General features: G+C 40.3%; 1 long non-coding RNA gene and 1 pseudogene across 2 annotated transcripts in view; one reads left to right on the top strand and one right to left on the bottom strand.

The window, feature by feature from the left end:
• LOC123623007 overlaps positions 1–25,575 on the top strand; it is a 342,887-nt pseudogene that overhangs the window by 154,300 nt on the left and 163,012 nt on the right. The gene's annotated exons all lie outside the window — the stretch shown is intronic.
• Positions 10,839–17,646, bottom strand: LOC123623008. The gene is made up of 3 exons (XR_006729733.1): positions 17,505–17,646; positions 13,703–13,764; positions 10,839–12,707 (listed from the first exon to the last, which is right to left on the bottom strand). It is a non-coding gene; the product is annotated as an uncharacterized LOC123623008 (long non-coding RNA).

Consider the following 25,575-nt stretch of genomic DNA (forward strand, 5'->3'; position numbering starts at 1 on the left):
CCACCCAGGTTATCCTGCTTCACTTCCGAGTGCCTCAGGGCCTTTGCTTATGTAGTTCATTCTGCCTGGAATATGCCTCCTTCACCTACTCCTACCCTTCAGCTCTCAGCTCAATCGTCACCTCCTTGGGAACAATTCCTGACTATCTCAACACTCCTCTTATATTTTCATCTAGCCCCATATAACTTGCATTTGTGGCATTCATTTCTGTATATTTTACACATATCTTTGTTTCTATTTTGATTGCTATCTGTCTCCTCCCTAATTCCAAAAGGCAACAATGTAACTTTCCAGGTACTGTTATATTCTGGTCTCTAAGTACAATGCCTGGCACAAAGTAGAAAATTGGTAAATATTTCTTCACAAATGGTGATAGTAGTGGGTCTATCACTCCTGTGATGAAAGATGCTGAAGTCTCAGCTTTCTGTTATCTTGAGCCCCTTTGAAGTCCTATTTTAAAACCAAACCAAATGGTTTACTTACAAACCAAGTGGTTGCTCTTTAAGTGGTTTGTTTTATCAGTGTTTTAAAGTGGCCTTTATGTTATAGGGCTGAGGTTCTTTTTGAGGGGTGATTATGTGTTTTGTGGTGTTAAGGGCAGTTTGTGGTCTTGACTATTTTATAATGAAAGACCCAAACATCAGATGCTAAAGGCTGTAATAGAAAAACAGAACAGCTAATTCTTGAGTTGTGTTCTGCTTACACTTACTCTTCCTAATAATGAGTCTGCCTGTCTCAGTCTCTTTCTCTGTTCCCTTGGTGTTACGGGGCCATTTGTGTCCCTGTACCCTTGCACGAGCCACTTAAATCTCTCAGTCACGGTGTCCTTCTCTGTGAAATGAGAGAGTTGGATCCTATGCTATCTACCTTCCCTCCTGGCTCTAACATTCTAGGTTTTATTTGTGTAAATATTGGCTCGCACATCAAAGACCCAGGTTCAAAAAACCTGTTTTTATGTCTATATCTTATAAAGCCTCCATGGTTTCATGAAACATATTTTGCTATCAACAGGAGTGAAAATTATAATCATCACTTGTAGACTGAAAAATTATCATACTGAAAGATACTAGTTGTTTGTTTTTTTAATCACTGGGATCCTCATTTCTTTTTCATAGGACTTTCAATAAGTAATCTGTGGAGGAAATCAAGGATCCTCTGAACAAACCAGTTTGGGCTGTACTTGTTTTGTTTCATTGAGAATATCTCAGAACCCCTGATACAGCCCTGTGCCTTGTGAATTTCCAAGGAGTGGGTTATTGTATACTTCAGTACAGATCCCCTTCCCTTCTTTTGAATACGTGTGTGCGTGTGTGCGCATGTGTGTGTGTGTGTTGGGGGTGGGATTCTAATACAGATGACTCTTAAGATATCAATGGCAACTTAATCTTACACTTCCAAGTACCTGGATTTTTCATAGGGTATGATTACAGATACTTTGGGTGTGCCTTTTCAATTTTTTTAAATGAACAACAGTAACAAAACATTTGGAAAATGTATAATAGTATTCTGAATGAGAACATGGTAATGGATTATTAAATGAAGCCAGATGCAGGATTTGAAAACTAACCCCCAAAGCTATGAGATTCTGCTGATCCATCAGTGAGTGCTATTTAAAACTTTAAGGGCCTGATCTAAGTTATTTTTATTTTGTTTGCTCTGTGATTGTCTTATTATTCATTACCCATGGAGTTGTCATCAGCACATCCCACCTGTACAGGGAAGGCTCAAAAGAGATATCCCTCTCCCCTTGTCCCTTCCCTTTAGCAGCCTGGGGCATGTTTAGAAGACTCCAAGAGCTATGTCAGAATATTCCTCAGACCAGAGGCATTTCTCTGCATTTGTTCCCCGCTCTTGATAATTGGAAGCAAGACCTAAACCTTACCCCGTGAGTCCTTGACTTGGCAGATGAGTTTGTTGGCACGGAGGCCAAAGACTGGGGATACGTACACTACACTGCTGTGTGGGGTGCAGAAGTGCCCCAGGTCTGGGCCATGCACCTGTGGCTGGGGTTTTCCTGGCCTTCCACAGCCAGAGGCTGGGGCCCAGGTGGATGCTGACCACGTGCTTTCTGATGCGGAGGGCACAGAGCCGGGTGCAGAGGCAAAGGACAGTGGCCTTGTTGAACTTGTGCACTGGGAACCTCATGCGGTGGATTGTTTATGACACCTGGCCAAAATGCAGAGCCTGGAAACAGGAAATCCCCATCCCGTTCTACTGACAGTCTCAGGGAGGTGATTGGAAGTTGTTTTAGAACTACATCTGTAAAATCGTTAATCTGATGTGAAACGATTTGGATGGCTAGCAGGACTGGGAGTCGAGTCCTCTCTGTGGCTTTTCTTTGCCCTTGGTGACCAGGATTCCCGTGGGTGGCTTTAGCATGCAGCCACAGCCCAGGCTGTGCAAGCTGCCACAGCCCAGGAGGGGACGTATCGATGGCATCGAAGATTTCCTTTCCGTCCTGCGTCTTGCTCGCCTGCCTCGAATTTCTCCTCTCATCCTTGGCTCCTTCCCTTAATTGTGTATCTATTTATTTCACAAGGATTGAATGTTTATTGCTCAGGAAAATGAGAAAGAAAAAAAAGTACATATAGGTAATGAGGGAAAAAAGATATAAAAATTGTTACTGGTAACATTTTGTGGTATTTCCTTCCATTGTTTTTTTCTAGGCATGTAAGAGCACACACCCATATATATTTTTTTAAATGAGGTCACACTCTACATGCTGTTTGGTAGTTTGTCTTTTTCCCTTCAAATATATTGTGGAACTTAGGCTGATTTGTGTCAAAAACCAAAACAGATGGATAGAGATATGGTAAAGCAAGGGAGTGACATTGTTAATTGGTGGAATCTAAGATGCAGATATGGGTGTTCTCTATGTTTTCCTTTCAGCTTGTCTGGATGTTCGAACATTTTTCTAATAAAATATTGGGGGAGCGAATTCCATTGGGGGATGAGAAGGAAAATTGAACAAGTAGTAAAAGTACTCCTTTTGTATGCATGTATATATTTGTGTGGGTGTGTGTATGCATGACACACATGCGTGTGACATCTTGCTACATTGTTCATGTAGATGCGTACCATCCTTTTGAATGGCAGCTCAGCATTGCGTCATGTGGATGAAGTGTCATTTATTTAGCAAGTTTTTTATTGCTTGGGTATTGAGGTTATTTGTGTTTGTGTGTGTGTGTTTGTGTTTTAATTGGCTGAATAGCTAGTTGGCTTATTGTTGGTTCTGTTTGCTTGTTTGTTCATCCCCTCCCTCCATCTCCATGTGTTTTCAAAAGACAGAGCCCTGTGCATGACTTTGGGCAGTCATTCCTACACATCAGGAGACAAAGCACCTATCGAAACTCCTGCTTTTGTTTTTTACGCTTACTACGTATGTGCACAGGTGGCCCATTAATTCTCCAGCCGGTTAGCCTATATTAAGCAGGACAATATTTTTAATTAGACAAACATATTCAACATCAAATGTGTTTATTCTCGCTTGCCTATTTTCTTCTTAAATTGACGTGCAGTGTAAGTGGTTGTCGGGGTACCCTGTAAGAAGGTGGAGGAGAGGCGGGGGTCATCGTATGGTGGAGTTCACCAGGTGTGAAGGATGAGCCCAGTCTCGTTTCGGACCACAACCTCTATGGGGGACCTGTCTTTTCTTTCCATGTCTTTTGTTTTTGCTTACCCAAAGAGAGGATTTGGTTGCATCATCTTGAAGTATTCAGAGCGGCGCATCCCTCTTGGTTAACATTTACTTCAAAGGGTAGTTGGGCTTTCTTGTGCCTCATTTGTGGTTGCCTTTGGCTTTACGTTTCGGGCCTTGGTCTAGCCCGCTGTGGCCAGAATGCTGTGTTGTTTTCATCTCCTTGACAGAGTCATAGCACTGAGATCAAGGCGGAAAAGCCTTGGGGCCCCTTTGATCAGAATGTGCCCCTGAATACGACAGATACCTCAGTCCTAGAAATCGGTCCTTCACCCCACCCTATAAACCCCACGATGTCTTTGCAGAAGGTAGTTTGGGAGATGGCTACTTTGAGCCCTTGTGGAGTTCCAGGCAGGGCATCTGAGACTGAGAGACATGGAATAACTTGCCCAGGGGTGCCCAGCTACAAGGACCAAGTCTAGGTGTCCCCATGCTACCTCAACCTCCTGGTGAAGGTCCCAAGGATTTTGAATAGAATGCCAAACAGGAGAAAGAGCTATTTGTCCAAAAAATGGGTCATTTTAAAGATTGTAGGAGGAGACAAGTGCCACAGGGCAAGATAGTGACTGCTCTGTTTAGAAGCACTTCTACTTTTAATAGTAATAACGACATTCCTTATCATTTTTGAGGCTTTGGGGCTTTACATATCAGTCACAATGATGGGCACTGTAACGTTCATTATCTCACTTGATGTCTCCACCTCTCAGCGGGTGGGATGCGCATTGGGAATCCCACTCCCCACACCCCAGTTTATTGATGAAGAAATTGGGGCTTATAGAGATTAAGTGACTTGCCTGGGGTCAGAGTTCTAAGTGGCTGAAGCTGGATTGGAATTGAAGTTTCCATCATTCAAAAGCTGGTGGTGCCTGTTTGTTCTGCCACACTGGAGGAGGACTTAATTGATGCCGCTTTTTATAGGTCATTCTCTGTAAGAGGCCTCCCCTGGCACCTGCCAGCCTCAAGTGGTCAGAAAATAAGGTAGAAAGACCATTCAACCTTAGCGTAATTCCACAACAGGCTTATTTATCCTGGAGAGTGAACTGGTACAGACACATAAGGAAGAAATGAATGGAGCAAGGGGGTTACAGATTTGTAGACCTGCCTCCTATGTATTGTGTGATGCCAAAGTGTGCCTATGGATACTTATATTGTGAATTTAAAAATTATTTTACATCCTGTCGTACCCCTCAGAGAGTGGATTGATTCTTGTACATCTTTGCACACAACCAACCTTGGAGCCCCTAAAGCAAGGCCTAATAACCTGCATCTCTTGGAGACAACGGCTTGTCTGCTACATGTATGAAGCCAGACATGATAAGGCATACCTCCAGTCAGCTTCCAACATGAGCGCTAGGTGAGAAAATAAACACCAGTCATTCATAAAAAAAAAGCCATATAAAAAATATTCTGGAGAAAAGAGATTTATTGCTTTCTCATGCAAAGGACAAAAATATGATGTGTCTTTCAACTTTGTCATGGAACAACAAAGCATATTCCAGTTGAAGTCCTGATTATTCCATGAGACAGCCCTCAGATACATCAGAAACACAAAATCAATGTTCAGGGGGAATTCTTAAAAATGTATTAAAGCAGTGTTTGACATTTGTTTCATAATTCCTTTGGGAGGACATGGGAAACATTGATCTAGTTTGCGCAGCAATTTTAAAAACACATGGATGCTCCTTTTTACTAACTTTTGGTGAATGAAGAAGGCAGAGTCTTTCGTAATTACATTTGCATCAGGAAAGATAAGCTACATCTTAAAGCACACCATAATTTCTTGGAATAGAAAAAATTTCGTAACAAAAATAATAATTCACCTGAAATCTATAAATGCTGTAATCAGCTCTGATACAGAAACAAATTTTTTTTTTACCTTTTAAAAAAAATTATGGGCAATTAATTCAGTAAAAAATATCAAAAGATCAATAATATCTCAAATCTTTTCAGTCTAATTATTTGCTTTTTTGAGATAGAAAATAACTTAGGTACAATTTAGTGACCATTGTGCTTCTTTGCAATACCTTATTGTGTCTTTTCCCAAACTCTGAGTGGTTAAGTCCTGATTTGGGCCATATTTTACAGGTAAGAGAGCTGAGACTTGAAGAGAGAAAATAACTTGCCAGGCCACACTGCTTTTAAAGAGAGGAACTGAGGCTTGAACCCAGGCCATCCCACCCCACAGTTAGAACACGTGACTGCTGGGCTATATTGCTTTTACTCCAAGGTGTTTTGTTTTAAATGTTCTCACTGTTCATTTCAGAAGAGCCTGAGATCTCTTTCTTTCAAGGTAAGTGATTGAGATTCAGGCTTCTCTTCATTCAAAACCTAGAGGAGCCTTAGTGTGATCGTACAGCCATGGACAGATTTACCTGGCAAAGGGGACACGAAGGCTGTAGTGTGAGCCCATTCACTCACTCACTCATTTGTTCATTCGCTGGTGCATTTCTTCGCTCAACAAATACCTCAGTGCTGGTTACGTTCCAGGCTCCATGTCACGCACTGAGCATGCAGACAGAACCGCTTCCTGATCACATGGCACTCGCATTGTGGAAGGGGAGGCAGAATTCAAACAACACACGATGTGTCTCGTGGTGGTAAGTGGTATGGAGAAAATAAATCAGGGCAAAGCAGTGGAAAGTGTGAGTGAGGAATGCGCTATTTTTACTTAAGGACTTTAAGGAAGGAAAGGATGGTGAGTCTTAAGGGGGCCACGAGGCTCTCTGAGGGGGAAGAGCATTCCTGAAGGAGAACAGCAAGTACATCGGCCCTGCGCTGAGAGCCTCCCCACCAAAAAGAGACCCCTGTCATTCATAACACTCTGCAGTTAAATATTCCTTCCTCATTGGACTGTTACACATCTTTGGGGAATGTCAGCGTTGATCTGTATTAAATGATGAAATGCCAAATAACCTAAAACATGGCATTTCTGGTTCCAAAGATTCAGTAAACGTAGAATGTAGCCCAAAAGATTTGTTCATTGATTCTGCCTCTAAGATACATCTTATTCTAGCCAACTTCGTGGTTTATTTTTAGTGGACTGTAGTGTCATCCTAGTGATTAGAAACCAGGCTCTCCGTATTTGACTGTGGATTATGATAGGCTGAGAATCTGGTCTCCCCTCTCCCCCGCCTCTAGTTACCCATTCAGAGCAAACGGGAAGGATTGCCTTTATGCTCTGAAAATGAGTAACTCTTGCTTCATGGCAGAGCAAAATATCCTTGAACTGTTTTACTATCTCATCTAAAAGGTTCCACTTTGATCAATAAAACGTTATCAGATGCTCTGTTCTTAAAATTTGCTTTGCAACACTATTGCAAGTTATTGATATCAACCCATTGGGAATTATATTTTCTTGAAGGAAAGAATTCTGAAATCCACACGATGTATATTTAAAAACCTTGTGACTGTGTGCATGCATGGTAGTGGCTCTGTGCAAGCCTGGTTAGCTGGTTTTCAACTTGCTTGCGTTTCTTAAAAATTATTATTTCTTAAAATCATCCTTTCTAGCGAAGGGGAGTATAACGGCACTAGAAACCCACTCACAGCATTTTATTTCTGATATCCCTCAACACAGAATAAACAATTAAACTGATTTGAGTTTGAATTGTCTCCGAAATATTTCCTTTATGGTTGGCAGCCTGATGCAAAAATTTCCGCCTGTTGCAAATGAAAAGTCTTCACGTTGCAAACCCCCCCTGAAGAGTGGTTTTGATGATAGGGATGTTGTCAGGCCCTTAACTGAGCGGCACACTGGTGGGAGCCTCCAGAGTAACTTTAATGTAGTTGTAGGGAAGGGAGTCTTGGCAGCAACGAGGATCCCCGCTTGACTCCTCTCTTCCCTGATGAGGAAGAAAGGGACAGTGATCAAGCAGAAGGTCTCAATGGAGGCCTTAAATCACCGGGTTACATGAAGACTGGGGTGTACACAGGCTGCCAGGGAAGCGGGCACAAAGCTCGTGAATTATAGAGAGATGGGTGTTTCTTGTACAACATCCAGATGAGTGAGGATCTTTTCCTTGTGGATTAAACAGGACCCAAGCGCACTAGGCTAATAGGAAATGCTGAAATGGAGATTTTTTTTTTTTGGTCCCTATTTTAGTGCTGTTTATGATCTGCCAGCAGGAATATTTCACGGCATCAAAGACATGGCCAGAAAGCAAAAAGATGTATACACACACACACACACACACACACACACACACACACACAGTTCTGTATCTCACAACCCTGATACCACATATGGCCTTTCCGAAGGGAGTATTGTATGTTGTTTAGTCTTGGAACTTCTTTTAAAGATAGGATGTCATTTACAATCCTCAGGCCATATGTTTACTCAGACTTAAGAAACATGGACTAATCTTTTTCTATTTTGAGGAGTAATAAATTGAAAAGATAATTACATAATATGGTGCATAATGTAACTCTGGCTTGAGCCATATGTGTTTAATTTTAGAAAAACATGCGTGATGACAGGTTATGAAAGGATGAAACTATTTTAGTCTTTTTAAGGATTAGAAGCATGATTTTTTTAATAAGTGCCTCCCCCCACCCCACCCCCCCCCACCCCCCGCCTCAGAAAAACAACCCAATACACAAACGCAGTGAAAAGCACCCTACTGAAAGCCATTTGTTTTTGTGGTGGCCACTGGCAAAGAAAATTCAAGTTAGAGGACATATTACTTCCAAGCTCTTGTAAAATTAGATGCAGGCTTCTGTGCGCTGGGGAGAATGGGTGGCGTGTCGTTCCCAATGCGAGAGCAGTGTGGAGTTGCTGCATTTAGAACCAAGCAGAAATTTCTCATGTGACTATCCAATTAGAAACAACCTGGGTTATCTCTTTCTTTATTGAACACAATAGCATATCCAATATAAAATGTTGTGGCGGGAGAAATGTAAGAGCCTTTCTTTCCTTCCTTCCACAAATATTTATTGAGCACCTTCTATGCTCCAAGCACTGTACTTGACACCTAAGTTTCAGGGTCAAGTACAGTATTCCCCTCAAGACTGTAAAGCAAGCAGGAGGCTTCAAGTCACCTTTGGATTGTGTCGCTTTGCCCACAATCCTGACCTCAAGGCAGAATTGCCAGGTGTGGGAGGCAGAGTAATGTACCCCAAAGAAGTCTGCATCCTAATCCCTAGAACCTGGGAATATGATATGTTACATGGCAGGGGGGAATTGAGGTTGCACATGGAGTTAAGATTGCTGATCACCTGACTTCTGAGATGGGGACATTATCCTGGAGTATCCAGGTGAGCCCAGTGGAATCACAAAGGTCCTTAAAGTAGAAAAGGGGCCGGGCAAAGTGGCTCACACCTGTAATCCCAGCACTTCGGGAGGCTGAGGCAGGAGGATCCCTTGAGCCCAGGAGTTCGAGGCTGCAGGGAGCTAGATTCTGTCCTAGACGGAATGCAGTCCTCTGGATACCTTGATATTCAGCTCACTGGAACTCATTTCTGACTTCTGGTCTCCAGAATTGTGAGATAAAAAATGTGTGTTGTTTTAGGCTGTTAAATTTGTGATAATTTGTTGCAGCAGCAAGAGGAAACGAATACATTGGGGAAGGACCACATGCCTTGTGTTGTACAGTAACTTAGAACAGTTCTTAAACAAGGCTGCACATTGTAATCACCTGGAAAGCTTTAAAAAATACTGATGCCTGGGCCCTCCACCCCAGTAAGTCCTATTTAATTGGCCCAGAGGGTGATCTGGACATTGGCGTTTTATAAGTTCTGCAAGTGATTCTGATGTGTAGCCAGAAACAATTGAACACTGGTTTAAGGCCTAAGGCTGTAGCATCAGTATCCAACACCTGTTCCTTGCTGGCTGGGTGTATGGACAAGTTATTCCTTTAGCTTCAGTTTTCCCATCTGTAAAATGGGGATGCTGTGAATTTCTACACAGGCTTGTGCAATCTAGAAAGGGCATGTGTGTGTCTCTCATGGTAATTGCTCGATAAATGGCAGCTACTGCTTTTTCTCTTATTATGATGATGGTTTAGACGCACAGAACATAGCTTCCCTTGATGAGATAATAGTAGGCACAGAGCCTGGACAATTTACATACCTTGTATTCACAACTGTGTTCAGAGGTAGCTGCGATTATTATACCTTTCCGTAGTGGAGGGTGGCAAGCATCAGAAAAGTTCAGCCACGTGTCCACAGTCGCACAGATACTAAGTATAGGAGCCTGGACTTGAACCTGGGGCTCACTCTGAGTTTGGGGCCATGCCTGCCTGCCCCTTGTCCTTGCTGAGTCCTCCACGTCAGGCCTGCCAGGCAGATGGATGGGAGTGTGGGTGTTGGTGGCTGCTCGCTGGTGCAGCGCCTTTGGAGGGAGGTATTGCACAAACCACTACCAGTGTCAGTCCTTGGGCTGGGGGTGGCATTTTGTTCCAGATTCAGTCTCTGCACGATAAACCATATTACTCTATTGCCTGCCGTCAGGGAAAAGGAGCTTGAAAGCCGTGGGAATGAGGATTCTTAGCAGTTATAGGCTGTTTGCCTCTGTCTGCCGTTTAATCTAATCTCAGGTTCAGTTGATACTATTGATTAGTTGCTTTTCAAAACCCTATGAGGCCTATGGGGCTTCTCCATGTGGGGTAAAATGTTATTCTTCTTATATGTGAGTTGAGAAGAAAAGGTGAAAGTATACAATTAATTTGCCTGCACTTTCTCACAAATTGTATGCTGGATTTCTGTGAAATGCTGTATGGAACAATATTCCAAGAAAATTATTGTTATTTACTGTGACTTTTGCCTGCATATTTAAAGTCAACAATTATGGGTTTGTTTTTTTTTTTTTTCTGGTTTTCTTTTTTTTGGGGCGGGGGGCTGCTTAATGGCCTTTGTACAATATTTTTAGAAGCCTGGTCAAGTGTCACTAAAGAAAACCTGCACCTTGGCCCTATGACTGTTGGGAAACAAGTTAACAATATCAGAGATAACAACCAAGACCTGTTTCCAAAAGAAATAACCCAAGGCATTGGGGTCCCCATGGCCATCCCCCTTTTTAAGGTAATTATCTGTAGGTCGTTACCATAAGTCTCTTTTGCTTTAGAAATACATTATCTTTTGTTATCATTGGTGTTAGTATTATTACAAGCAAATAAAATCGATCATCTTCAAAATTCTCTGTTCACATAGTATTTATTTTGATGGGCAGTTTTGTTGTCTTTGGAATTCTATCATTCCTTGGGGCCTTTACTTTTTATCAGAGTGAGAATAAACTCTTTCTTATAAATATAGGAGATATATATATACACACACATACACACAAATATATATGTATATATATAAAAGAAGGATTATTGATGTCATATAATCCTTTAGTCCTAGTGCAGATCTTGAACCAGTTCCCTCATTTTCACGTTGCCCCATTTCTTCACCATTTACCAGCTATCACCCAAAGGCTTTGAACGGTGAGCCACATGTTTTTTGGAACGCACTATCTCCAGCTTTTGGAGGTGCAGGTGAGCTTTTTGTTATATCAGGGTTGTACACTTCCCGTCCCAGCTGGAACTGAGAACAGCTTCTGGTCATTTCAAGAGGCGGAGGGGCATGCACAGGCCACCCATGAACACACTAGGGTTTTCCGAACTGGAAGAAATCATTATTCCTGATTTCCGGATGAATTTACGTTATGATATTTCCACCCAAAACAAAACAAAACACTAAACTTCCTCTTTTGAGACACCGATTTGGCTTTGCTTGTAAAATCTTTCATCTAATGAAGAGGACGCTTGGCTAAGTGTGTGTGAAAAGACAACCTAGTTGATGGAGGGATTTTCAAACCATCTCTGAATTAAATTGGCAGGGGGTACAGTGAGTGGGGAGTCCAAGACCTGTAAAAGTTAGAGGAAAGTACAAGGATTAGCAGTCATCTGGACGCCCTCCACCCTAAATGAACAATTGTTAACATTTGTTCTATTTGCTTCTAGATGGATTTAAAAGCAATAAAACATTTCAGTGATAGTTAAGATCCCTCTGCCTTTCCTCTTACATCAGGAGCAAATTCCATCAGGAGTTTGGGGTACCTCATTCCATTCCAATTTTATACATTTACTTAAACAGGTAGCCCCTTTTTGAGAGTGTGTATTTAGTTTACAAGTTTAATATCAAACTATATTGTATCCTGACTACTTCACACTTTTTTTATTCAACTATGGTTTTTGAAAAAGATACAGTGTCAACATATGTAACTCCCACTTACCCTGCTAGAAGTCTATACAGTATTCTGTCATTTAATAACAAATTGTGCTTCTTCATCCCATTGTTGATAGAAGTTTACAATTTTGTTTTTACTGCAATAAACATCTCTGGCATGCACAAGAATTTCTTTAAGCCAGAAGTAGAATTATTAGGACAATTAACTGCACTCACTAAGGTTTATCGAGCCCCAGCTCAGAGCCTGCCAGCACACCAAGTGAGGAAGATGTTTATGTGTCATTCCTTCCCTCAAGGAGTTTATAGCCTGGTGAGGAAGTTGGGGGATATAACTCCTTGTGCAGAATAACTCTGTCTTCCAACTGGACTGCATTGGTGCCCTGAGGAAGAAGTGATGGCTGCTTAGGTCCCAGTGTCTTATGGCAGGTGGATTCAAATTGGCGTTGTGGTGTCCATTCACCTTATCTGTTTGAAGAAAGGTATCCCACTCCGTTGGTTGAATGGCAAGATCCTCATCCTTTAGATGCAGGTTTTAACAAGATTTAGAGAAGGAAGACATCAACCAATCAGTCCAGCACGAGAGCAGAGATATTTCGAGAGGCTGGGAGAAGGTTGTCCTGCACACAGGCCTGTTTGCATGCTTTCTCCGCCACTGCTTTCGAGAGGCTAACAAAAGCCCAGAAAGGAATGTTGGAAGCAACAGCAAATAAAAATAGAATAAAAGAGAAGAAAAATAGAAGAATAAAAAGGAGGAAGGATTTCTGAGTGAATGAGGCTTTCAGCTGCTGCTTCTCATCCTGAGGTGTGATATGTAGATCGGTCCTGTGCTTAGGCCTGACAGCTTCTGGGGACAAGACGAATTTTTCAGTCAGTCTGAGAAATGCCGTCCCCACCAACTGATACCCTCCCCTGGCAGCTGCCTCACTGTCTCTCTTTTATCATTCTTCTTGATCCATCATCTAGAGAATGCTAGAAGGCACGAGAATGTAAGTTCCAAATAGGAATTGGTGCCTGTTTTCTATCTTGGTTTATTTTCAAAAACCTTTTTGAACTTTTGAACTGTTAGTACCCACGGGGCAGTGTGCAGGGGAGTTGATAAATAAAGATAATGTTGATGTGAGTACAGTTTCTTTCATATGTAACTAGAGAAGCATGTGAGTTTCAGATAAGCTTTTCTTAGAAAAAATAAAATTCTAAATGTCAAAGTTTTTTGAGTGGGGGTAGGGGAGACTCCGGTACTAAAGGACTCATCCTTAGACACGAGACAGACCGATTAGCAGAAAGTCAAGCCATGAGAGCATGTAGGTAAATTTGACTGAAGACTATTCTGTTTTTATAAAATTTAGACACCCCCTCCCCCGCCGGATATGTTCTTCTGAAGCCTCTGTTTATTATTGTGATTTTACTTTCTTTGTCTGAAATAGCCACTTCCTAATTCTTCCCCAAGTGAATTGAAAAACGGGGAAGGGGAGGTGATCTACATCTAACACAATGTATTTTACTGGTCTGGGAGTTTGTTCTCCTTGTAAATAAAACTAATGGAAAAAAATTCAGCTTCTTTTACTTGCCAAGCATCTTTTGAAAATCTGAGGTCTTATATTCAGATAAAAGTACATGTGAAAGAATAATTCTACACAAATTAATAAAACAGACAAGGTATGTGCCTTGTAAACACCCAATCCAGTGAACCACCTAGTTTTTAGATTAAATTCATGAAAATTTTGAAATAAATGGTTTCATTGCATTCATGCCAGCCCTGGGTTGAATCAGCCAGGTTAATGTTATTGACAATATTTACCTCAATATTGGTGACATAAACATAATATTTCACATACTCACCAAAACATTTTTTTTTTAATGAGTTCAGCTCCAAACTCTTTCAGGAAAACATATGCTGCCAACTGCAAGGTGAAGAATGAAAGCTTATCATATTAAGAAAAATTTATGTATCTGTAAATAATGGTCATAATTATTAATATGTGTTAATTACATTTGGCATCCGTGTTTCAAGTTTCAACTTTTTGTCCTTGTGTTTACATCTTAATTATCTTCAGATTAACAGATTGATGTGGACCATGGTAGGCAGTTGCTAGATACTTTTTGAATTAACCAATGAAGAAATTTTTAAATGACTTATAGAGTCATTTGTAGAGTCTCGTAGAAATTTCACGGGAAAATGAAGGTTTGTAAGAAGTGCGGAGGTTGAAGTAGCTGACTGAAGTTACATGTAAAATGACTTTGCCCTCGTTAAAGTTTGACCACATCGCCTTCTGATTCATTGTACTTACATATTTTAGGTGTATGCATTTCAAAGGTTGAGATGTGGTAAGAGGAAATTTCATCATGTTCCCTCGGAGAAGGTTGTAGGTTATCAAAGGTTTTTAGCCCCCTTCCCCCACCCACTTGTTAGTGGTGCTTCCTCCTGGGTGGGTGTTGGAATTATGTTCTGTGTGGAACCTGGCATTTGATTTTTATTGACTTTGAAGAAATGCACAGGGTTTTAGAACTTTAGGAACACCGCAGTAATTACTTACTTTGAAACCTTATTTCTAAACTGTGTGGTGAAAGATGATGGGAGGAAGGATATTTTATCCGTAAGTATAGTCATATTTTTATCAATCTTTATTTTGTAGTTTTTTTTTTTTCTTAACGATTTGGAATCTTTAGAGAAGGTATATTGTGAAGTTTGATGCCTTTAGGAATATATATGTGTGTGTGTTGTGTGTATATATGCATATACATATATATTTACACCTACACATAAATACACATATATACCCACACATATACACACGTGTATGTACACACACGCATGTATGTGCAGTTAAGTTTCTAAACCCAAATAACTCAAGTTTCTTTCCTAACACAGAAAGTCACTTCTATGAGCAGTTGAAAAATAAATATTATAATCAGCGAGGCATCACAAATAATTTTTATGTCTAAATCAAGCTATTAAATGCTTTTTTATTTTTAAGTAGATAGGGGAATAAAATAGCTGTATAGTTCGTAAAGTGGTGTGCCATTACTGCCTGCTGTGCTTTTTACACTCATGAAGTCAAAGCGGATTAGAACCGTGATCAATGTATTATCCTATATTTCTCATTTTGCATTATATTTCCTTTTTGAACACCTTTGTAGACTAAATGGCTACTAATGACATAATTACAATTGTTTGTCACCACCATAATGCATGATTTCCTATCTCATCATGAAGATGTAAGTTAGATAAAGGAGGAGTTTTGGCAGGAAGACAAAGTGCAGTGATTTATTAAAGGCCAGATGTGGTTGTTAAAAGCTTTTCTCCAGAAAGCTCAATTGAGTGATGTGAAATGGGAACGAAATCACTCTGCACACCCAGCCCGTGCTTCTTGGTGTGAGTGACATAGTTGCTCATGGAAGCATGACAAATGAGCCACATGTTTTATTGTTGTGTACAAATTTTATGTTGGAATTTAAACAGGGTGAGAAAGGTTCACATTAGCTTATACCAGCAAAGTAGGTGTTTAAAGGAAACTAATGAGACTAAAGGGCTGGCGATATTTTCAGTTTGCTTTAGTGCTTCATAGCAAGAACTGAAATATCTTACGTGTCTGTCAAGTTTCAAAGAGGGAAAATCCCAGCACTGTTTTAAGAAAAAAAAATGAGAGGTTAATATGAGAATTCAAAGAAATCAGAAGCAAGTGGAGACAAGATATTACTTAAGCACTGTTGACATACATATTGCACACATCGCCTTGACATATATACAATCAGATTAGATAGATGCTTCTCAGGAAAGAGGCACAATTTCTGGTTTTAGTATTATTTGCACACACAAAGCTCTGTTAAAATAATGTTAAGACACTACAGTGATAGAAGCAATGAGTGGTTCTAAGAGTGTTTTCAGGCTTTTGGAGGAGGAGGAAAAAAAAAAGAAAATGGTTATATTTTAAAGCTATTCTGTGGTCAAAAGGTAATGATCTTTGTGTTTCTCTTTTTCCCTCTCTCCTCCTTCTTCCTTTTTCCTTATTTTTCTCTCTTCGTCTCTCCCTTCTCTCCTCCCCTCCTTCCCTCCTTCTATCTTCTCCCTCCTTCTTTTGCATACCTATAAAATTTTATATGGAGAAGAATTATACTGTAGGATTGCATCTATACAGACTGAGACCTGGAATTGCATTAAACATAGGAACTTTCCCATCTCTTCCAGTGTGTATAGAAGAATTATTCTAAATAGTATAAGTTGAAGACATCAGAGTTCTTCAGATTAACCCTGAGACCAGTAAGAGCTTTGGTAGAGTGTTCAGAATACTATGGCCTTCCTTGTCCTCTCAGCCGAAAATACAGGGTCCTTGTGTTGTTTTCCCCTATGGTAGTACAGGCTTGCTAGCTCTTGTAGACTTACCATTCTTTGTGATTGTAGTTGCATTTGTAACATTGGTCGTTCAGTGTTTATTGCCCTTTGTCCAGTCTGTAAGTTTCACAGAGGCAGAAACTGTGTCCCTAAGGCCTATCACATTGCCTGGCACATAATGTGCATTTGAAAAGTATTTGAATGAATCCAAAGAACCACACACACCAGTAACCTACATTCAGGATATGCTTGGGAAACACTAGCCAATCCATCAGATGAGACTTTCCCAAATTATAGACGCTTGTCCACATAATGTATGGAGCAGTTTAGATGGCTCTTTTGCAGTCCTCTCAATTTAAAGTTTGAGACCTTGGAATCCAGTTAGATGTGGTTCCTTCCAAATGCTCTCATCATGCAATTGCTCTCATCATGCAATTCCATGCTCTCATCATGCAATTCCAGGGGCTGCCACTTGATGGCTTACACCCAACCCTTAGACAACGTAAAGCACAAAGCCGGAAAGGTACACATGCTTCCACCCCTCCTGGACTCTGTCTGTTCCATTTAAAAATATATATATATATTTTCTATATGACTCATACTCTGAACCTTATAAAGAGATGAGTAAAACTGAAATACAAGGAGTAAAGTTTCGAAGAAATAAAACACTCTGAAGCAGGGCTGTGTCCCGGGCGTGAGACCTGTTCCATCTCACGAGACCCCACGCTCAAAAGGGACCTACACTTGGTTTAATGCTCTGCTGTCTCCTTAAACTTCTTCCAAAATTTTGAATAAAGGGTTCCAAATTTTCATTTTGCCCTGGGGCCCACAAATTATGTAGTCAGTCTTGCCCTTAAGCATGTATTCTTCCTGTCATTGTCATCACATGGCATTTCCCAGTTACTGACTTTCCTTACCCAACTGAAATCTGTGTAACTTGAAGGTGAGTTGCCTCAGGCCCGATCTTACCTCACTGTGGCTCCTAAAAGCTTTATTTGGTGATGGGTGGGAGGCCTGTCCTCACAGGGCACAAGCCTGTGGGTTAGGAGTTTTGGCTTTGACTCAGACTTCCTGGGTCAAATCCTGGCTCTGCAACTCGGCATGTTACTTAAAGTTTGTAAGCCCAGTTTCCTCATCTACAAGATGGAGATGATAGTAGTGTGTCTCCCTCCTAGGCTTGAGGTGAGGATTAAGTGAGACGGTGTGTAGAACGGGCTTCCCAGGTGCGTGGCTCAGGGGTGAGCACTCACTCACTGCTAGGTATTGCTGCAATCGCTGGGCACCAGATTTCTGGCTACACCTGACACTTACCAAGTTTCCTGCTGTTTGTGGTTGCTCCATTGAAGTTGCAGGGATTCTTCCCCGGCTCTGATGCTCTTGGCCGCCGGTGCTGAAGGTTCTGTGTAGTCTGGTGCCAGAGTTGAAGGCAGACTGAACTCTAAGACTTGACTCAGCTCTGCCCTCTCCCTTCTCCTAACTGAAGCCCTAGCTGCTCCTTTCCCCCTCTGTTTCCTCCTTTATGTTGGATGATTAATTAACATAGAAAGGATTTGTGTAATGAAACTCCACATTTCGTAACCCATCTCTGTTTCCTGGTGGCTCAAAGATGCCTCTTACTCGATATATCATTAAAGGAACCAATTTTTTTTTTCCTGCAGAGCATTTGGAACACATTTTAATGCAGCCAAGTCAGTTATAACTACCCCCACCCCCGCCGCCCCATTCATACAGGAAATTTGCGAAACATTGACCATATCAAAGGACTCCATGTTCTTGGGGAGGGAGGATACATTATTGGAGACTGATATGATGTGGGATATGATTCATTCATTCATTTACCAATTATTTATTGAAAACTTTCTGCACGCCAAGCAGTGTTGTAAGTACTGGGAATATAACTTTTAACAAGACTGCCAAGAACCTTGCTGTTGTGTCGCTGATATCCTAGTAGGGTGTGAATATTAAAGAGACAATGAAGAGCAGAACAGTATCTGAGAAAAGTGCTGTGCAGAAAAATAGAGGAATGGAATAGGGATGCCTATGGGCCACATTAGAGGAGGTAGCCAGGTAAGCCTTCTCGGAGGAGGTGGTATTTCAGCTGAGGTCTGAATCGCAGGAGGGAGGCAGCCAGAGAAGGCAGGAAGATAAGCATTCCAGACTTAGGGAACAACTAGTGCTCAGACCCTGGGATATCATGACCTTGGTGGATCTGAGAAACAAAAAAAGGCCAGTGTGTCTGGAATGGGTGTATAAGATTGAGAACAGAAAGGCTCAAGGCAGGAGAATTAGTTGGGGCCTGATCTTGTAGGACTCCAGAACCCAGGGTCATGTGACCCCTGAGCTCTGTTTTTCTAGCTATTATTTTCAAGCTAAAAGGGAACCAGAAATCTGTTCAGTCATAGGTTAAATAATTTAATCTGTGAAGCAGTCTTCAGGTATGAACTAGGGGAAAGTGGGTGATTTTGCCTGGAGTATCCATTTCAGTTCTTTAATTAAGAGGCATACTACTGAACGGAGCACTGGAATTGGAGTCCCAGAACAAATCCTAACACTTCGGAACAAGCCATTTAGTGTCTCTAAGGAGTCATTTCATCTATAAGACTGATAATGCCTTTGGCACAAGGTTGGTGTGATGAAATGACTTAGGGCATGGGGCAACCACCTGACAAATACAAAATCATATTCAATTATAAGGTCACTATTATTGATGATCCTTCAATTGATCACCTTACCTATTAATAATACCTATTTTTTAAATTATAAAAGTGTATTTGTTTAAGAGTTGGGGTCTGTGCTCTGTTGCTCAGGCTTGGAGTCCAGTGGCCCTATCATAGCTCACTGCGGCTTTGAATGCCTGGGCTCAAGTGATCTTCCCACCCCAGCCTCTGGAGTAGCTGGGACTACAGGCACATACGACCATGCCTGGCTAATTTTTTAACTTTTTTGTAGAGACGTGGTCTTCCTTTGTTGCCCAGCCTGGTCTTGAACTCCTGGCCTTAAGCAATCCTCCTGCCTTGCCCCCCTAAAGTGCTAAAAGTGTATCTTTTTATCCATTAAAGAGAATTTAAATCACTTTTGGAGAAATTTAACAGACAAATTCATGATGGATATAGTTACCTTATTCCCTAACTCATTCTCAGATACTGGTTCACACTCAGGAATAACCTGTTTGACCTTCTTTTCGAAGGTCCAGGATGTTGGAACAGATGGCCACTGTCTATGGAATTCTTCCTCCTAGATTTCTTGTCTCTTAGCTGGAATGGATTTGAAATATGGGGAAGTCTAAAAAGGAGGGTTGACTGTTAGTTTTAAAAACTTGTCTCAGAAAAGAAGACTCACAATTGCTTTTTTTCTGAGACAGGATCTCTATTGCCCAGGCTAGAGTACAGCGGCATCATCATAGCTCACTGCAACCTCAAACTCCTGGCCTCAAACGATTCTCCTGCATCAGCCTCTCTAGTAGCTGGGACTACAGGCATGCACCACCACAGCCAGCTCATTTTTCTATTTTTAGTAGAGACGGGGTCTTGCTTTGGCTCACGCTGGTCGCGAACTCCTGAGCTCAGGCTATCCTCCAGTCTCAGCCTCCCAGAGTGCTAGGTGTGAGCCACCATGCCCAGCCTCACAATTGTTCTTATAAAACACAAATCCCATACTTCTAAAAATAACTGCTGATTGCCTCGGAGTTGGGCTGGTGGATATGAACATTTATCTGCTGTTCTTTGGGAGGTGGTAACTCTTTTGGAAATTGGGGCTCTGTAGTTATAACATTTTTGATGCAAGAGTAGACTTTTGTCTCCATCCGCTTCTCAGAAACTCTTGCTCTGCTCGGCAGAAGAACATTTGTATGTGTCAAAGAATTAGATGGGATGACAGAGTCCATCTTTCTAGTTCTCCAAGATTAGTTTTCAGGAGCTATGTAAGTGGCCTCGGGGAATCTGAATTTTAAAATTGTACCATTTCTTTCATTTTATAGACACCCCTTGGAAAAGATTATTTTAGCTTACTGGAAGACTTTATTGTTAAGTTTTAGAGAATTTTGCATTCTGCTTAGAAATCACTTTTGAGTTTTATTAGAACATTTACTAGCAGTGGTGCTAATTATTTTAAATATGACCCTGGAAATGGGCTATGTCAGCTTGAAAAGACTATTTTTAACAGAATTTGGTTTTAAAGGCAGGTTTTATAGACATTATAGTAATACCATTGTTATCTAATTAGCATCTACTGTGTAAATGTACGTGATATTAGAGAGGCAAGTATACATAAAATTATAAATTGTGACATTTTATGAGGTTTTTTTTTTTATCATGAGTCTTATACAGTCATCATTACTTAACTGTGTGAAATGTAGCCTTAGACATTACATCATGTAAAGACCAGGAGACAAAAAAACTGAGGATCAATTTTTGATTATAATAAAGTTTTAGTATGAGGCATTTCTGAATATGTGTCATGAATGTGAGTCACGATTTTCACACCAAACCTGACCTATTATGATTATGTTTCGACTTCACGGGGTTTTCAGTATTTAAATTCTAAACCTAATTCTGGGGTCTCAAAATGATTCACATTCAAATCTACTTTTATGTTTTATAATTAAATAAGAAAATATTGCTTATACCTACATTTTTACTATTCTTGGACATATTATAATTATTTCCTTAATTTCACCAATAAAATAGCCCATTTCTTCATTAGTAAATTACAAGGCTATCTCAATAAAAAAAATTAGTTTAAATGTGTCTTGCCATCTCAAATAGTCATTTCAGTTTGCAATTTTCCCATTTCTTTCATTAGTTCTTTTTGTAAAATGTGAAGATACTTTCTAGGTAAATTAATCCCTTCCAAGCGGTAAAATAACTTCCTTTTTGGAAAGAGTTATTAGAGTCTTATTCTTTATAATCTTAAATACCACTTATGTTAGAATGAACAATACATGAAAAAATTACACTAGTTAAAAAAAGAATGATTACGACCTAGGCCAAGTGCATTGCAATTATGTGTTCATGGAAAAGTGAGCTTTCTACTGGGGAAAGCATGATATAGATGCCCATGAAATTTCCAAAGTTTAAGTATTTTTGTAAATTAGGTTGTTCCTAGTTAAACAGGTGGCTTTAAAGGCTGGTTTCACTGTTGTTTTAATCATAGTTTAGTTACCATGGAGAAATATGCAAGTTAGCATTTATACACAGAAGTGAAATTTATGCTGCATAGATAATAGCCTAAATTTAGCTTGACTTAAGTTTACCACTTCCTTTTTTTTAAACAAAAAAGAATAATAATATATCACATATATCCATTAACAAGTTAATTTCTTTAAATGCTACTGTTGTATTTTTAGCGAATTTCTTTTCTTAAGCATCACCGGCCACCTCTGTCTCTGTGACCTCTTCCATTGCCGAATGTAATACAACATATTACATCTGATTTGCTCTAATTGTGTCACCCTTAGGTTTAATAAAAGGCTTTGCTGAGTTTAAAATTAGTTATGTGGTGAAAAAGTAATGTTTGGACACATTGCATCTACTTGGGTTTTATAAGGGACTGTTATTTTCTACTGAAAATCTTCAGACAATGTGTAGTGCTGATAGGACCAATCTGATCTCAGAGCCCAACAATATTTTTCACTACCATTTAGATATGTTTTCCAAAGAAAATTATGAGACAGTTCTTTTTTCCTAATGCACTGTGTTGATCTTGTAGCCCTCTTAGCTGGGTGATAGATTTTCTAGTCTGAATTAAGATGTTCGGCCCTGTGGAATCCGGCAACCGTGAGCTGCCTTTCCTGCCATCCCTCTGCCTGGTACCTTTGAGCGAAGGCTAAGTTTTCAAGGACAAACGTAGTAAAAGTGTCCTGATCCAACATGAGGTCCCCCAGTACAGAGAGAGAGCAGCAGATCCCTTTCAACACCAGCTGTTCTCACAGATATAGATTGCTGCAGTGAAATTTTCTTAATATAATTCAGGAAGCTCTAGAGAATTCTCCAAAACAACTGTGCCAACAAGGAAAATGTTGAATTTTTCATCAGCTGCCCAATGCTGAGAGTTAGTGGGCAATCCGTTCATTCATGACCAGATGTTCAGTGTAGTAACGCTCCGCAGTTAACTTGAACCTTGTGGCCTGTTTACCATTGGCTGCAAGGACATTGGCAGCAACCTGGCATTGGAGAATTGAGGCCTGCACGAGCAAAAGACCGGAGTGTATGTCTGTGGCTCCATGGTTTTCACCAGCGACCAGACAAGGTAGGGAGTGATGAAAGAAAGGAATGATATCACATCAATCATTTTGGAGGCCGGGAGAATTTGCTATATATGATTGTGTCTTGGGAGAACAGTAGGCAAATTCTTAAACTCCTTTTTATTTGGAAAGAAAGGCAGTCTTTGTTTAGTTGGACAGATTTTTCAACCTGGGTCTAAACCATAAAACTTTTCGTAGTGGGGGCAGTAGATGTGGGTGGTTAAAACAGAAAAAGGTTTCTAATTTTAAAGTAGAGGAAGTCAATAAACTTGACTCTTAATATTGAAACCTGACTAGGTCCAATCTAGAACTGGAAATATGCGATATTTTTGCTTTAGGTAAACTTGATTATTATAAGTGGAGACTGTTTAGATCTTCCATTTGTGTAGATTCACCATTTCCTTCATATGCATGTTTTGGCATTTTTGTGAGCTGTTTTAAGTCATAGTGTTCAGGGTAAGGAGGAACCTAGAGAGAGTAGGGGTTTGTAAGCAAACAATTTGATTTTCTACTTTGAAAAGGATTTTTTTCCTTAAAATAACTGCATTTGATTCTGGACGTGTAGCAGGCCAGCCATGGGGAGGCAGGGTTTGATAACACGAAGCTCATCTCAGAGGGAGGGCTCTTGTCTTCCCACCTACCTGGCACTGCACAGTAATTTTAACTATTTATTTCAAAGCAATATGGGCAAAGAACATTTTAAAATCTTTGTTATTTCACCATTTTTAACTTGGGACTTAAATGGTTCCATCCCAACAAGAAGTTGGCCTTTGTTTACATGAAACCAGAACAGACAGTCATCATGGAATAAACCTTTTGCTTTTTGGAGACTTAGGTTTTTTCCTCTTCCTGTGGAATTCTTGACTGCCCCTGGCACATGCCTACCGACGCCCATCCATGGGCATGAGGGTAACACGGAGGGTCTTTGGAGCAGAACCCTTGCAGTCGTATTTGCTTTGGCAGAGCTTTCTGCCTTTGGTTTACCAGGTTGCAGTGAACACTTCCTTTGCATTTCCTGCTGACAGAGAAGGTGGTTGCATGTTGCATTGAGATATGGAAATTCCTCATGATTCCTTTTAAACCTGAACCTCACTGGCCCTTACAATCCCACCGATGGAGTGTATGCTTCATTTGGCTGGGTGATTTTTTTTTTTTTTTTTTCTTTTTCTGAAAAGTCTCTTGGCTTGTTGACTTAGAAAGAGGGAGGTTTTGAATTATAGCAGGTCCTGACTGCAGGCTGCTGGGACAGGAGGTGAAGGCATTGCATTGTTTTCCTGGATGCTAACTTGCTGATAGAAAAGTGAGAACCAGTTTATAGTAGCTCTGACACCACTGTTACCTTTCTGCAGTCCTCTCCAGCTGCTCCGAGCCCTTCCATGCCTTCTCCATGCACACAGTTTGTTCTTGGGTGTGAAAGCAAACAGTATTTGAGTTGGCAGCAACTTCTCTTTCAGTGGAGTTTGCTGCCTCGGCAAGAAACCGCAGCCTGAGCTTTCTGCCGCTGAAGGTTTCCACTGGCAGGATGGCCTTTTCCCACATTTCCTTGGTTTAAGGAAACAGATTTTTCAACTTTTTTTTTTTTTTTAAAGACAAAATGCCAACATTTAACAGCTGGAGTTAGTATAATTTATGGTTTTCACTTTATGTTCTTGTGGATGTATCAAAATTAAAAATCCACAATTATTGTTAAATTATGCAAGTTTTTGCAAAAAGAGTGATTAAAAATAGACCCTCTGTTATGAGGAATTCAAGAAAGTCATTGTTACCCAAACAGGTATTCTCAATTATTCTATCTTTAATGGTTTTTAATTGTTATAATTTACTCATATTCTATTACATCTCACAGAGGAGATGTTTCTGAAAGCTCTTTGTTTTTCCTTAGAGGAACAAGTAGAGTTTGTTCATTTGAACCTCTTCAGTTTTTTTTTTTAATCTTATTTTATTTCATGTGTTTATTTATTTTGTACAGGTCAGTGTGTTCATCCTCACTTTTTAGGTGACCCTCCTTGTCACGGCAATTCTAAGAGCAAAGCAGTCTTAGACCACTGCCTGTCAAGGTGATCCTTTGTCAGGAGGCACCTGAGTGCCACTCGTGGAAGTTAGCCAGGTCTCTGTGAGCTACAGAACCTCCCTTTTAGGCCAGCCTCAGTTTTCCTACGTTGGCTTTAGGTGAAACTTACAGGCACACCTTACAGATTTAGCATATGGATTCCTAAGTGGTTGGAGGCCTCCCAGAATTTGCACCATGTCAGAATCAGGAAATGAGCACAGGCAGCCAATAAAAAGCAATTGAATGTTGCCTAAAGATAGGTAGTATTTTTGTCCTATCCAGACACAAAGACTAGATTTTTGGGGGGTTGTTTTAAAATTTCTACTGATACACACAAAGATTCTAAGAACTTTTATTAACATCCCCCCAAAGCCACACCTTTAATTAAAAAGTACCTCTGACATCTTTGTTATCCTGATTTCTCAGAAAATAAAATAGGAAGTGAAAAGGCCGTTCTACTTGGTACAGTGTGTTACTTACTCTAAAGACCATTCGATCTACATGTTAGATTTAGGGTCAGAACATTAGCTGTGATGAATAACAGGGGACAGAATTTTTCTTTTCTTTTCAAGGATAGTGGCAGTTAATCATTTTTATCTGCCCGCCTCATAGACTTGATTAGATTTATTATGTATGCCGCATGTTTATGGCATTTTTATTATATGTTGTTAATTTGTTGTAACTGCCACTACATTTTTTTTTCTTCTTCCCTTTTTCTCCCCTGAGGACCCTTGAAAGCAACTAAGTATCAACTGTTACCTTGTGCTTTAGGAAACTTCATTTAATTTTTAATTTTAATAAAAGCCCTAATTTTCTCCAGGTTAAAAAAAAACAACAGCAGTGTTACAGTGTGTATCTTAAGATAAAAGGAAAATTTGCAGTTATGTTCTTCTGAATTTTTGTTTTCTGTCAGTGTTGAAGCGATGCGTGTTTGGGTGGATTTAGGGAATACACATTTATAAAAACAGTTCACCTGAAACCTAGAAGGGCGAGCTGTCGAATATACACTAAGCTATAATTTTCTTCATTAGTGGAAAGCCATCTATACAGTTTTCAGATCACTGCTAGGTAAGACAATTGGGCCGTTTAAC

Source organism: Lemur catta, chromosome 18 (genome assembly GCF_020740605.2).
Source record: "Lemur catta isolate mLemCat1 chromosome 18, mLemCat1.pri, whole genome shotgun sequence".
Lineage (NCBI taxonomy): Eukaryota > Metazoa > Chordata > Mammalia > Primates > Lemuridae > Lemur > Lemur catta.